At 50.5% G+C, this 13,877-nt stretch overlaps 1 protein-coding gene across 1 annotated transcript in view; it reads right to left on the reverse strand.

Annotated features, from left to right (window-relative positions):
• CORO2A (coronin 2A) overlaps positions 1-13,877 on the reverse strand; it is a 47,330-nt gene that overhangs the window by 16,590 nt on the left and 16,863 nt on the right. The window lies entirely within an intron of this gene.

A 13,877-nucleotide genomic window follows, 5' to 3' on the forward strand; every position in this document is an offset into this window, starting at 1 on the left:
CTAGCTGGCAGCTGATAACATACAGGGTGCCCTAGGGGTCAGTGCTGGGGCCGGTTTTGTTCAACATCTTCATTAATGATCTGGAGGATGGGGTGGATTGCACCCTCAGCAAGTTTGCAAATGGCACGAAGCTGGGAGGAGTGGTAGATATGCTGGAGGGCAGGGATAGGATACAGAGTGACCTAGACAAATTGGAGGATTGGGCCAAAAGAAATCTGATGAGGTTCAACAAGGACAAGTGCAGAGTCCTGCACTTAGGACAGAAGAATCCCACGCACAGCTACAGACTGAGGACCAACTGGCTGAGCAGCAGTTCTGCAGAAAAGGACCTGGGGGTTACAGTGGACAAGAAGCTGGATATGAGTCAGCAGTGTGCCCTGGTTGCCAAGAAGGCTAATGGCACCTTGGGCTGCATTAGTAGGAGCATTGCCAGCAGATCGAGGGAAGAAATTATTCCCCTTTATTCAGCACTGGGGTACTGTATCCAGTTTTAGGCCCCCCACTACAGGATGTGGACAAATTGGAAAGAGTCCAGTGGAGGGCAATGAAAATGATTAGGGGCTGGAGCACAGGACTTATGGGGAGAGGCTCAGGGAACTGGGCTTGTGTAGTCTGCAGATGAGAAGAATGAGGGGGGATTTGATAGAGGCCTTCAACTACCTGAAGGGGGGATCCAGGGAGGATGGAGCTAGGCTGTTCTCGGTGGTGGCAGATGACAGAATTAGGAGCAATGGTCTCAGGTTGCAGTGGGGGAGGTCTAGGTTGTATATTAGGAAAAACTTTTTCCACTCGGAGGGTGGTGAAGCACTGGAATGGGTTACCCAAAGAAGTGGTGGGATCTCCATCCTTAGAGGTTTTTAAGACCCGATTTGACAAAGCCCTGGCTGGGATGATATAGCTGAGGTTAGTCCTGCTTTGAGCAGGGGGTGGGACTAGATACCTCCTGAGGTTCCTTCCAACCCTCATCTTCTAGGATTCTATGCCCTAAATGAAACTGCCAGAAGCTCAGCACAGACAGATCGTGCCTTCCTTCTGGAAAGCAGCCAGATCACTCCAGTACTCTCCTGCACACTGCTCCCAGCAAGGCCCTGGCACAAGGCTGCAGGCCTGCTGAGATGGGACCTGACACCGGAGAGCCCTTTCGGTGGGAAGAGACGCCAGGTGTCGCGTTCCTCCTGTCCCCACCCTGCACACCCACGCACATTCTAAGCCACCTCCGGCCAGGAGAGACGAAGGCCACGTCTACTCGTACAGCACCGCCCTGGTGCAGCTGTACTGCGAGCACTGCACTGAGGCAGCGTGTCTGACGAAGACGCTCTAGGCAGATGGGAGCTCTCCCGTCGGCATAAAAAAATCCAGCTCCGTGAGCGGCAGCAGCTCTCCCGCCAACATAGCGCTGGGCGCACAAGCGCTTATGTCACAGCAACGTATGCCACTCAGCGGGGTGGAACATTCACACGTCAGCTGTGCCAACGTAGGCTGTCGTGTAGACATGGCCTGAGGCTGGGTCTACACCGTGAAGCCTAGCTCAGCGTATGACACCGGATCAGCTCGCTAGTGTAGATGCAGGTGGAGGAGTTCTGCCGATGGAGGAACACCACTTCCCCCCAAACAACGGTAGCTGTGTCAACAGAAGCTCTCTTCTGTCGGCATAGCGTGTCTACCCCGGGGAGCTTATCGGCACAGCTGTGTCGCTAGTGGGGGCAGGGTTCTCACACTCCGGACCAACAGAGCAAGGCTGTGTAAATTGAAAGCGTAGCCCCCAGTCTGAGACAGCGCGTGAACTGGACGTGCCCACTGGGAGCTGCCAACTCCTTTCATAGGAGCGACTTGCCTGCTGCCTCTCTCCCTGCCCCCAGCCACACACGAGGCCTGCATCGGGTAGATCCACATGGCCACAGGATATTCTCTGCTTGACCTCAGCACCGCCTGACACCACACGACACATCTCTCCTGCTGTAATGCCGGGAAAGCAACCTCTCCCTCTCTCGCTAGATCTCCCCATATTGCAAGAGGGAGTGTCCCCTCTGATCCCAAACCCCTAGATCAGAGGCAGGGAAACCCTCCATTGGCTGAGGCCTGACAGCTGGGTTTTGCCACTGAAAGAGAAAAGTGCGTTTCATCAAACCCAATAGGAACAGAGACATTCATTCCTTTGCAAGGCCAGCAACTATTCTGCACCGTGTCTTTGTTAGAGGATGGCACAGCACTTCAGACAGGGACTAAGTAAGATGCAGAAGCGTCCAGAGCACGTCGGTATCAGCCCAGTCCTGTGCACGGATAGTGACTGACTTGCCCAATTGTAAACAGGCAGGCAAGGCCATCTCGGGCAGGGAAAACAACCCAGGAATGGCGACACCCAGCCCTGTTCCAAGCCGTTAGACTTTCCCGCTAAAGCTATGGTTCCCATGGAAGTGCGACAATATTATAACTATGTCCAATGTGAAGATCCTCTCGCTGCACAAAAGCATTTTCTCAGGAATAAGAGCCGGAGGGCGAAAGTGGCGCAGCAGAAACACCGAGCGAAAGTAGCACGCTAGCTTTCCTGCACAGGGCGAGTGGAATGCAAACAAGCGGCATACGTCAATTCAGGGTGAATCCCGGCCCCCCTTGAAGTCAGTGGACTTCTGCCATTGGCTTCAATAGGGCTGCTTTTTAAGGAGCATTCGGTTTTAAACAGCCATCGGGTGTTTATTAACAAAAAATCCAAGCCACCATTGCACTGTCCCTAGCCTCTGTTTGCCAGGCACCTGGCATTGGCCACTGTTGGAAGACAAGATCCTGGGCTAGGTGAACCATTGGTTTGACCCAGTATGTTCCAGTTTGACACCAGCCCCCAGGACTTTCACCAGGAAAAATCCCTCACTATACCATAGTTCACATCACTACCTGGCTAAGCAAACCCATGTGCCAGGATAGGCAGTGAGCCGCTCCCCCACCCGATGTCATGAACCAATGGCCGGAAGTTAAAACTAGACCAATTCAGGCTGGGAATAAGAAGTATGTTTCTGACCGTGGGGGTAATGAACTATTGGGACAATTTACCAAGGGTTGTGGCAATTTTAAAATCCAGATTGGCTGTTTTTCCAAAAACTCTGCTCTAGGAAGTATTTTGGGGACGTTGTCTGGCCTGTGTGATACAGCAGGTGAGACGAGATGATCACAGTTGTTCCACCAGTCCTGGACTCTAGGAATCAATCCAACCATCCCACCCCTGGCTTGTAGCCTGACTTTTGGGTGTTAGTCATTTGAATGAGGTTATAGGCTCGCCAATTGGTCGGATCGGAAGATAATGAGGCTCTTTTCCCGGAATGAGGCTCTAGAGGAGTTTTATAGAGACCCCGGGATGCATGACAGGAGTGCTCTCACTGATAGCAAATCTGTATAATTTGATAAGCTTTTATTAAGATAACATAAAATGATAGAGAAATGACTGATTAAAAGAACATGAATAATCAAATGGAGAATGGATAGGATTACAGTCTTATTCTAAAGACACGTGTGATATATACATTTATACAGTATGCTATGGATTAATATATTCACACCCTTCCCGGGTGACCTGGTTGAGAGAGATGTTTGATTCCCCAACTCTTGAGTAGAGGGGTGGAGAGCAGGCAGTGCTTGAGAGCTAAGAATTACAAAGCTCAGACTAACACTACAAATAATACTAAGTATAAATGAAGAACAAAAGATCTTAACACACTAACTAAAAGAAGTTTTGAGAAGGAGTAGCTGACGATCACCCCAAGTAACGTGGTTTGCCCCTTCTTATACCCTGAACAATATGGGTCCTCTTTCTAAGTCCAAACTTGGATTCTTCACCCCCAAATTATTAGGGTACACCTATTCTATCGGCTGGCAGGTTCACACGTATTAATGACATAGCCATATCTTTTCCAGATGGTTCGCTTATCTCACCTTTCTTATTTCTGACCCTTTGGTGGGCATTGTGACGCTCCCCAATGATATGTCAAAGGGCAGGCCAAGCACTCCAACAATCGCCTGGACTCACAGCAGATGTGATGGGCAACAAGAAGAAAGACATCTTCCATATGGCACCATCTGGCAGCAAGATTCTATGCAGAAGTGGCACTGATATAACTTACACCAGATTTTAAAGCAATTCATTTAAAATGGTGCAGACTGCTGTGTGGACACGCAAATACACTATAGCCTGCGGAGTGGATTTAGCTTCATGTATTTAGTATCTTACGCCGGTGTGATCGGGAACGAGTCTGTACCAGTGACCCTGTAATTCGCCACAGTTAAACCCACTTTAGAGAATCCACATGGAGGTTCACACCAGTTTGACAGAATCTGGGTAAAAACACACCTGTAGATAAACCAGGGTGTGAATCAGGGAGGATCTGTTGCCGAGGGGATTTCTGAGTCGGTGCAATCAGATGCTGAGCAGCAAGCCCTTTCCAACATAGCGAGGAAACAACGTGCCATAAAAACAAAACCCAAAGAAAACAATCCCTCTTAGTTGTGATGCCAACTGAAACTCAGCCTCCCAGAGAGAGAGAGAGAGAACGAAACCACACCAAGAATGCCTCCAGTCCTGCCAATTTCCGAAGAGCTTCAGACCTGCTGCCCCTCCTGCAATCAGCAATGAAATGAGAGAGTCAAGTGCTCCAGGCCAGGCACGGCCAGGACTAGGACCTCAGTCCTCTGTACATCTACCAGTGCCGCCCCAGCCACTCTGCACACAATACTGCCTTTCAGCGTGGGCTGCCAGCACACTCCTTACCACTGACACCTCTCCCCGGGTGGGTGGAGCAGAGCAATCTTTCCCTGTCGGTTAGCTTCTGCCAGGGGATGGAAACCTGTTCCCTGCAGGCTGTCTCACCCGCGTCTGTTGCAAACCAACCACCCAGGGCCGTACTGCACAGGTCACAATAGAGCATGCTTAACATGCAAACACTTACCATCTCCTCTGAGGCGGGACCAGCTGGAAGGACAGGTAGAAAGTGTTTATGGAGCTCCCTGGCTTTTACCTACTGTCCATCTCAGGAAGGCAAAAATATCATTTGGGCTAAAAATAAAAAAATTTTAAAAACCAGGCCAAAAGCCAGCAGCTCATCGAGCCATCCTGACAGCACACTGCCCAGCCTGCACCCGTGCGTGTGCATGTGTGTGCACCAGCCTGCGTGGGTGGGTGTATGCACACGCGCACACAGAGCAAGCCGGGAGTGAACGGGGAACTTGAGACGCTGGCTGGGAGGGTGCGGCCTAGCTCCTTCCCTCCTTGCCAGTCAGATAACCGAGCTGTGCCGTCAGCCCAGGCCCGTTCCCCTATGGCCTCAGGTATCTGCTTACACTGGTGCTTCCCACTAGCAGAACAAGCCTGATTCCTTTGCGGTGCGTGGCACAATGTAATGAGACTGAAGCATCCCCCCCCTTCATACGCACGCCAGCATGGCAAACCCCCCACGCAATCACTCTGTCGGAAGGGGAACGTGCAGCGGATTATGGTGAGAAAAGTCATCAGACGCAAGCCTGCAAAGTAATTCCCACATGCTGCACCCTGCCGTGCTGCCTCCAGGGCCTCAGGCCCCCGCCTGGGCCCACCTTACTGGGTTACTCAACCAGGACTTGACCAGAGCATCAGCTAGGGCACGGGAGGTGCCTCCATTTCAATGGAAGCTAGGTAAAGTCCTGTTATTGAGGAAGTCTCCACTGTCTGTCCGTACTAAATAAGGGTTATGCGGTTCTCACGGACAAAGCTGTTTACCAACATCAACCTCACTTAAAGCAACATCCCCGGGATGGACTCAGCTGGCCCGCGGAACACGGCTACCTCATCCGACAGAAAGGAGGGGGAGGGCAGCTATTTTGTAGGGGTTCAAAGCCACGCTTTGTGCAGTGTGAGCTTGGAGCATTTCGCAGGACGCGCTCCCCAAGGCAGAGTCCAGAGCCGGCTGCTAAGCAAGTCACCCAAGAGAAGCCGGGACGTGGCTTTCCAGTCGGCCTGTGAAACAGCGCTAGCGAGGGAGAGAGCTCCGAAACGGTACACCGGAACTCGCGAGGACACCAAAAACCGAGGTAAGTAAAGAACGCAGCACAGCAAAATGGGGCAGTGTGGTCAGCTCTTGAGATATTTGGAACTTTCCTTAAAGCCCAGCTCATGGAGTCAGGTGGCATCATGAGAATCTTGGCTCCCATTCAAGAAAAGTCCTTTTCTAGCCAGTGTGTTTGTGGCAAAAAGCTTGAAAAGATGAAGGAAGTGCACCCTGACGGCTTAGAAACCAAAAGAGAAAGAAAGAACCCCAAATCCAATCTTTCTTTGAAAAATCACGTTGTTTTGGGGTCAATCTCGAGATTTTGGGGGGCCTGATTCACGACTTTTGAATGTGCTAGCACAAACCCAAAGTTTCAGATACACCCCACACACAATAAAGTACCCCTCCAGAAGATCTACGAGCAAAACCATGGCAGGGCAGTTCTGCAGAGCAAGGGAACGGATCACCTTAGTCACATACGGGTGAAATACTTTCATCCTTCAAAGCTATTGGTGAGGAGCCCGTTGTCCTCGGGTTAAGCAAGAAAGCACATTCCTCCTGCCCTGGTGGGAGAAAAGAGGCAGGCCCCCAAAATCAGTACAGTTCACCGCAGCTGGAATGGTGCTTTTTGTGGTGGGGATGCTTCTCTGCTACAAGCTGGGCTGAGACCACCCCTCCAAACTCACCCATTTCACAACTCCGCCACCAGAGGATAATACTTTTAACATGAACTGAATTTAAACTGGTAACCAGGAAGGCCAAAGCTTTACACACCCTTCTTCTGGGGGACCCAGCCTAAGAGATTTTACTTAGCTGAGATGCACAGGTTCCAGTCCCACTCGTAGCAATGATGCTGAGATTTACATTCCCTGGGCGGCTGGCAGTGACCCTGACTGTGTTCTGGGATGAGCACACAGCAGCAAGTTCTGCTGCAAGGCACTTATTGCATGCAAACAGAACTTTCTCTGGGCATTAGCAGCTCGAGGGCAAGCGTGATCCTCCCTTGTTCCTAGGGCTCTCAGGAGAAAGAAAGGCAGATGGTTTAGTAGGACCCTATCCTCAGCTTTGCAGATTTTCCATAAAGGTTTTTTACAGTTCACGATCTGAAGAGGGCTCACGCCATGGAGAGCAGCGTCTCCCTTCTCCTTCCCCAGGATCGATATTACACACACTGCATGGAGCAGCAGTTTGCCTATCCAGAAGGGCTATGTCATCTAACGAATTAGCACACCCTTGCCATCTGCTCCCCCTCCAGGCACAGCATATCACATTGCATAGGACGATGCCTCTGATAGCGGGAGCCTATGACAATGAAAACAGCTGCAATAGCCATAGGGTATGTGGGCCGGCAGCCTGGGTGCAAACACCTTCCAGCCTTGCACGGAAGGCATGTGAGTTTCCTTTTCATGTCTCCTACTGTAAAGGTGGCTATTACAGCACAGGCTCAGAGACTTTCCGGGCAGAAGGGACCGTCGTGATCCTCTAGTCTGACCTCCTGCACATGGCAGCAATGCCCAAGTTACTAGACGAAGGAAACAAGCAAACCGAGCAAACAGGTAACTGTCCTTAGGTGAGTAGCCCCAGTGACTTCATGTTAGCAGTAGTGGGACAAAGCACTTCCTCTTCAGTCAAACCCAGGTCAGCACTACAGGGCGTTCTTTGAATGGCACCTGTCAAAATATTCTAATGGATTAACAGGAGAGAAAAAGGTGGGAGGCTTTGTCGGTTTCATCTGCGTAATTTTAATGTACATTTCCTGCTCACAGGCACAGTCTGCCACAGAGGGTGGCAAGCTTTTAAAAATGTTACGCCCTAGAGAGCTGCAGGCTAGATCGGTTTGAAAAGAAAGCAGGCAAGAAAGGAAACTATATTTAATTTTCCAAAGGAAAAGAAACATGCAACTCCGTACGTTTTGTAAACTGAGTGTACCTGACTGAAACCATCGTTAAAGACCACAAGACAGCATTTCCTGGGCGGAGTATGTTCATGGAGACATATCTGCTGAAATACTGCTAGGCAATCAGGGGTCGTGGAGTAAACTGCCACTTCCACTCCTCCGCCAGCCAACGCTGGGACTGGTCCGCTCTATCTGCTGTGATTCATCCGCTCCACTATCTTGGTTTAGGTCTAAAGGCGGATGCTCTTATTTTAGGGCAACAGTGCTTTTCTACAGCATCGGTTACATCCGTGAGGAGTCGACTTCAGTCCTACTACAATGGGGTAGACGTTTTCGTACTGAAATAAGAGAGTCCACATACCGACCTAAGCTGAAATAACGGAGGGGTGAATTATAACCGGCAGAGTGATTCCAGGGCCATTCACCAGGTGGACAACCCTAAGACCTATTATCTAGGACTACCGGCCAAAGTCTTCAATAGTGCCCAGTAATAGAGCCCTGTAAATCTGCGGACCTCCACTTTATATCCGCAGGTATGTGCGCACCAAGTTTTGCGGATTGTGGATCGGATGTGGATCTCAAAGGTGGGGAAGCAGTTATCTGCAGCTCATAGCCTTCAAGATCTGGGGGTGGGGGCTGGCCGCCGATCAGCTGTTTGGCAGAGGACCCCAGGCTGGCCACTGATCAGCTGTTCAGCTGGGGCTGGCCATGCAACAGCTGATCCATGGCCAAACAGCTGATCAGCAGCGGGTGGGGGGGGGGGAGGCTGATCATCAAACAGCTGATCGGTGGCCCAGGGGCTGTGGGTGCAGTACAGATGCAGATAGATATAAAATAGGGAGTGCAGATTGTGGGTCGGATAGAAATTAATTCTCGCAGATGCGGATCAGATGTGGATCCACATTTTTGCATCCACGCAGGGCTCTACCCATTAATTCTGCTAATCACAGCTACGTCAGAATATGCCGGACAATCTAGCCTATGTCTTATTGCTCCTGTCTAGGAGAATTGTCAGGAATTTAAAAATAAATTCAATGGAAAATCCCAAGTTGTCGGGACGATTCCTCAGGTCCAGGATGGAATTTCTGTTCAAAACAAAGGAGACCCACCGCAGAATCCCTGGTGGGTAGGACACCCAGCTGGGATTTGAGACACCCAGCTTCAAGTCCCTGCCCTGATCAACCAGCCTTAAGTCAGGTTCTCCCATATTCCGGGTGGGCGCCCTACCCCAAGCTAGAGTCAGTCTCTGTGGCTCAGTAACTGTTTATACAGCAGGAGAGCTTGAGGAACACCGATACTATCGCTCAGTGGCTGGGACTGCGGCTCAAGTCACTGCACTGCCAGATTCAGGTGCCCCAGGTAGGTCCGCACCTCAGCCACTCGGCTGTTACAGGAGGGCTCTCGCTTGACGGCGCTTGGTTTTGTTCCGACACAAAACAAAGGTCACAACTGCAAAACCAAGGAGAGTTCTGCAGCACTTTAAAGACGAACACGTTTAATTTCTGCAGTCTTTTTTAGTTGTGTTCGTCTTTAACGTGCCACAGGACTCTCCTTGTTTTTGCTGTATACAGACTAACACGGCTACCCCTCTGGAACAACTGCAAAATGTGTCACCAAACGGAATTCTTGTTTTCCAGGCACCCCTAATTCCTCGGCTCCCCGTGTGGGCTGGCCAAGGGCAGCTGGGGGAAAGGAGGAGATCTTCACGGCCTGTGAATCCACAGCGCACAGCCTGCCGTGCACTAAGCGTCTGTATGGACCAGATCAGGTCATGAACTAAAAGTTCCCTTGTGCATTGGGACTTCTTGCTATTGAGCAGCGTGTCGAGGTACACTAGGGCACTGCTGATGTGAGATAGCTGGGTCCACATAACACGGCCACTTAGTGCGCCCTAGAGTCACACCCCGGCTTGCCAAACATTAAGTCTCCACGCGGACAAGCCCTGAGATACAATCCACAGCTCACATCCGGGATCTGCTGTTGACTAAAGGATTATGGAATAATCAGACCATGTGAAGCTAAAGGCCTCTGCGGCCAGAGAGAACGAAAGCGTCCACGGTTTGAGAGAGCACAAACCAATCGCCGGCATTTCACACCTTGTCTTTACAGCTGCACATTGCCGTCAAGCCTTGCTTCCACGCTCAGGAATGCCCTCTGAGAGCTGCCCAAATACAAGCAAAGGTGGGTTTTTTTCATGGCTAACCATATCCCACAGACATTTCCAGTTGTGCATCCATCTGTCCCTAGGCCAGTCAGATCCCCTTTGTCATCCCCACCTCCCCAGAGGGTCGCGTGAGCCCACATTCCAACCGTGGTGTGGCAGGCGACTGAAAGGAAAGGGTCTCATGGTAACCCATTGATGGCTGACATGGTGAAAGTTTCCGCCTGTCTGAGCCTGTCCTCGGCTGGGCAACGTATCCTTTTGCTGGCAAGGTGCTGCCCAGGAAACAGGCAGCTCTTGACAAGGGGAATGCTGAGTGCTTTGTGTAACTCCCCCGCTCAGGTTACGGCTCGGAAGCGGGCCACCTGCCTCGACAACAAGCCCTGAGCTGAAGCTCCAGCAGCAGGGAGCTCGTGTGCTCACTCCAGTGCTACAAACCAAGAGGAATCTGCATGATCCTCCTCCACAAGCTATTAGACTTCAATCCGTTCAAACCTTCCCTACGTGCTTCGCTCAAAACCAGGTCCGGCCCAAGGGGAAAAGTGCAGAAGAACCCGTCTGAAAATAAAACCAAGTGTCTGATCCTCAGGGCAGCATTTGCTTCCCATTACAGGAGCGTGGCACAGTGGGGAGCTCTCCTGCCAGTGGAATCGGCTGAGCAGAGAGCCAGGAACTGCAGAAGCAGCACTTGACCCAGCCGCTGCTGCCTTTTACCCAGAGAGTCTGAATAAATCAGAGGTCGGTTTTTATGCGTCAAGCGCCAAGAGCAAACTATTTAGCCCAGCTGTTCACAGCGCACTGTACTCGCTTGGTGCCAAACGGGCTTGAATCTTTCCCGTCCTCAAAGCATACCCGAAGAGGCTGCAGCACCGCTATAGACTCACACGCCTACCAGAATTAGAGAATTAGCGAAATCTTCCCTTTCTGCTAATGCCCATAAGGGACCCTCACAGCTTCCGGTTTCGCTAACAGGCTTAGTCACCTCTTTAGGTGTATCAGCTTTTCTGAACGGGAGGGTGATGGGGGGAGGGGGTTAATCTCTCTGGGCCTCAGCTCCCCAGCTCTAAAATGGGGTCAATGATCCAGCGTCGTCTCCGTGTAGAATGTGAGCTCTTTGGGATGCAGACTGTCTCTTTCGGTATCCATGCAAAGCCCAGTGCAATCAGGCCTCCAGATGCTCCTGCGATACAAATCCTCCAAAATAAGGCCCGTTTCTCCTTGCCCAACGAACACTTTTGCATAGGTTTTCTTTTTAAAAACAAAACAAACCAGTGCTGACTCTGGATCCCCAGTCAGCCACTCCGCAGACATGTCAGCCTGCGCACAGGCTGCAGAGAAAGGGCTGTTGGAGGTGATTGTGTGCCGAATGCTACAGGAGACTCAGGAAAGCAGAAAGGACCCTTTTTTAAATTAAAAGGGTTAAAAATTAAATTAAATTAATTAAATTTAATTAAAATTAAATTAAAATTACCATTATCATTAAAATATTAATTAAAATTAAAATATTAAATTAAATTATCATTATCATTAAAATTAAAATTAAAATATTAATTAAAATATCATTAAAAGTCCCCGGTGGCTGGTTCACTGCCAGGCATGCCATAAATCTCAGGATATATGTGAATCCATGCGGAGTCCCCTCAGAGCTAGAAACACGCTTCTCAAACCTTTTTCTCTCCACTATTTCTCTGCAGTTCCCTACAGTCAGTTTCCTTCTGGGGCAAGAAGAGGCATGTCCAGGGAGTCTGATAGCTGCCTGCTGGCAGAGTGCTGCTGATCCTTTGTGCTCGTTCCAACTCTTGATTTCCGTGTCTCTGTTGTCATGAAGCTGTGGACACTCCCTGCAGTCAAGGAGGACTGCGTGTGGCTAGCTCATTGCGGCATTAAACAATGGAGTGGCTGAAATGGCCGGAGGGATCTAGATAAAATAGTATGGGGCACTTTCTCTCACCTTGCTCCCGGCCCTACTAAACTGGGATCAAAGGAGGGCTTGGACGGTGTGTAGCTTTGACAACAAATTCCTGGGGCAAACCTGTCGTAGGATGTGTCTGGCCTTTTCTACACTGGTTGGGAAAGCACGTTAGCACTTTGCTAGCAAGAACCATGTTCACACAAACTTCACCTGAGCGCTGCCAGGATAAGCATGTGGCTTACACTTCCCCGGCCCATTCAGACGTGGCCGGAAAGATGCAGAGATTTTTCTCACGCCCAGAAGCACTAGTTCATGAGTTATATCTGCCCACAGAAGGACAGTGAGGCAACGAGCGAGCCGGGTTCTGTACTTCATGACACCAACGCAGCCCACTGATAATGTGGGTGTGAGCGAGGGCCCAGGATATTAGTAAATGCGGGCACAGGCTGCCTGATTTAAAGTCTTACTCGGCTGGAGCAGGAAATTTCTGCAATAAAAATAACTTCTGACAATCTTTTAAACTTTCTTCTGAAATGTCTTGCTTTTCTCCCACAAGGACAAAGCTTAAGGGCCAGCCCCCTTACGGGCTACAGATTTCCTGGCCACGTGTGGTTCACAGTACGGTAAGTATAGGCACCGCAATTAAGAGAGGGGTTTTCCAGGCAGTCTAGAGGAGATAACCGTCTGTCGCTTACTCCCCACATTCCTTTGTACATCTAAAACCTTGGCGGTTTTATGAACTGCTCATCACAGTTCCTGATCCACACAGCACGGACCTGGCGCTGAGATGGATGCAGAGCACATCATTGGCTCAGTCAGGACGTCGACAGAAGCCTGGCAGTAGCAGAGTGAGCAGCAAGAGGAGGTTAGCTCGCTGTGTTGGTCGGTGAGAAGGAATCAATGCTGGTTTTTTAATGTTTCTATCCCATCTGCCCTTGCTTGGCACCAGCTCTGATTAAAATGAATAGCACTCAACTAGCAAAGCCGGTTCACCTTGGGCAAATCATTTCCAATAGATAAACCAAACACACGAGGGAAGGGTTATCACTAGGGAATACACACGCTCTCTCCTGCCCAGTCCTGTTGGAAGATTGCAAAGAAAGGGCTCATGCAGGCCAGGGACTGAATTCAGTTCTGCCCTTGAAGCCCCATGCAGTCAGTGGTGTGGCGAGTAGAATTCGATGCAGTGTGTTGTCCTCACGAATTCTGCTTTAAATATTATCCTCAGACCGGTTTACAGTCGGAGCTATGGGGCAGAAATACCTTCAGCCCTATCATTCCCTACACCCTATGCATCCTCCCGGCCCCCTCCAGCTGCCCCCCACCATAAGAGGAGTCACATGAGAGGGAGAATTTACCCTCTCCAGCTAAATTTAGCATGTAGGCCCTGATTCAGCAAGGCACCTAAGCACATGCCACTGACATCAAATAGGCTAAAGCACCTGCTGAAAGTTAAGCATGTGCTTAAGTGCCTTGCTGAAGTAACACTTAGGAGAGCCACTTCCCTACTTTCCCTGATATCATCCTCCACTAAGCATTCCTGTGTGTCAGACACCGGCTAAATGCTGGCTCCCTGCCTGGCTCACAGAGGAGAAAAGCCCTTCTAGTACTAACAGCAAATGGAGATCTCACGCTGTAAAGGCCAGATTCTGCCCTCACAGCGATGTAAATCAGGAGTGACGGCCCTGAAGGCCGCCCCTGCCTCCTCTTTGCTGTCTGTGTCTGTCACATGCCCACAGAACCCTGCCTCCCAAATGGCAAAACCATCATTATTTTATTAAAAGCCCCAGAGAGCGTCTTTAGGCAACAGCTGGCTGTGCTCTGCAGTGCCTCCTACAGAGCTCTGGTTAGAAGGACCTGCTGTCGTTCCAGGCACGCGGCTATGTCCCCCAGCCCGCAAAG

This window comes from Emydura macquarii, unplaced genomic scaffold (genome assembly GCF_026122565.2).
Source record: "Emydura macquarii macquarii isolate MOO-44397 ecotype Brisbane River unplaced genomic scaffold, CSIRO-AGI_Emac_v2 contig_1451, whole genome shotgun sequence".
Classification (NCBI taxonomy): domain Eukaryota; kingdom Metazoa; phylum Chordata; order Testudines; family Chelidae; genus Emydura; species Emydura macquarii.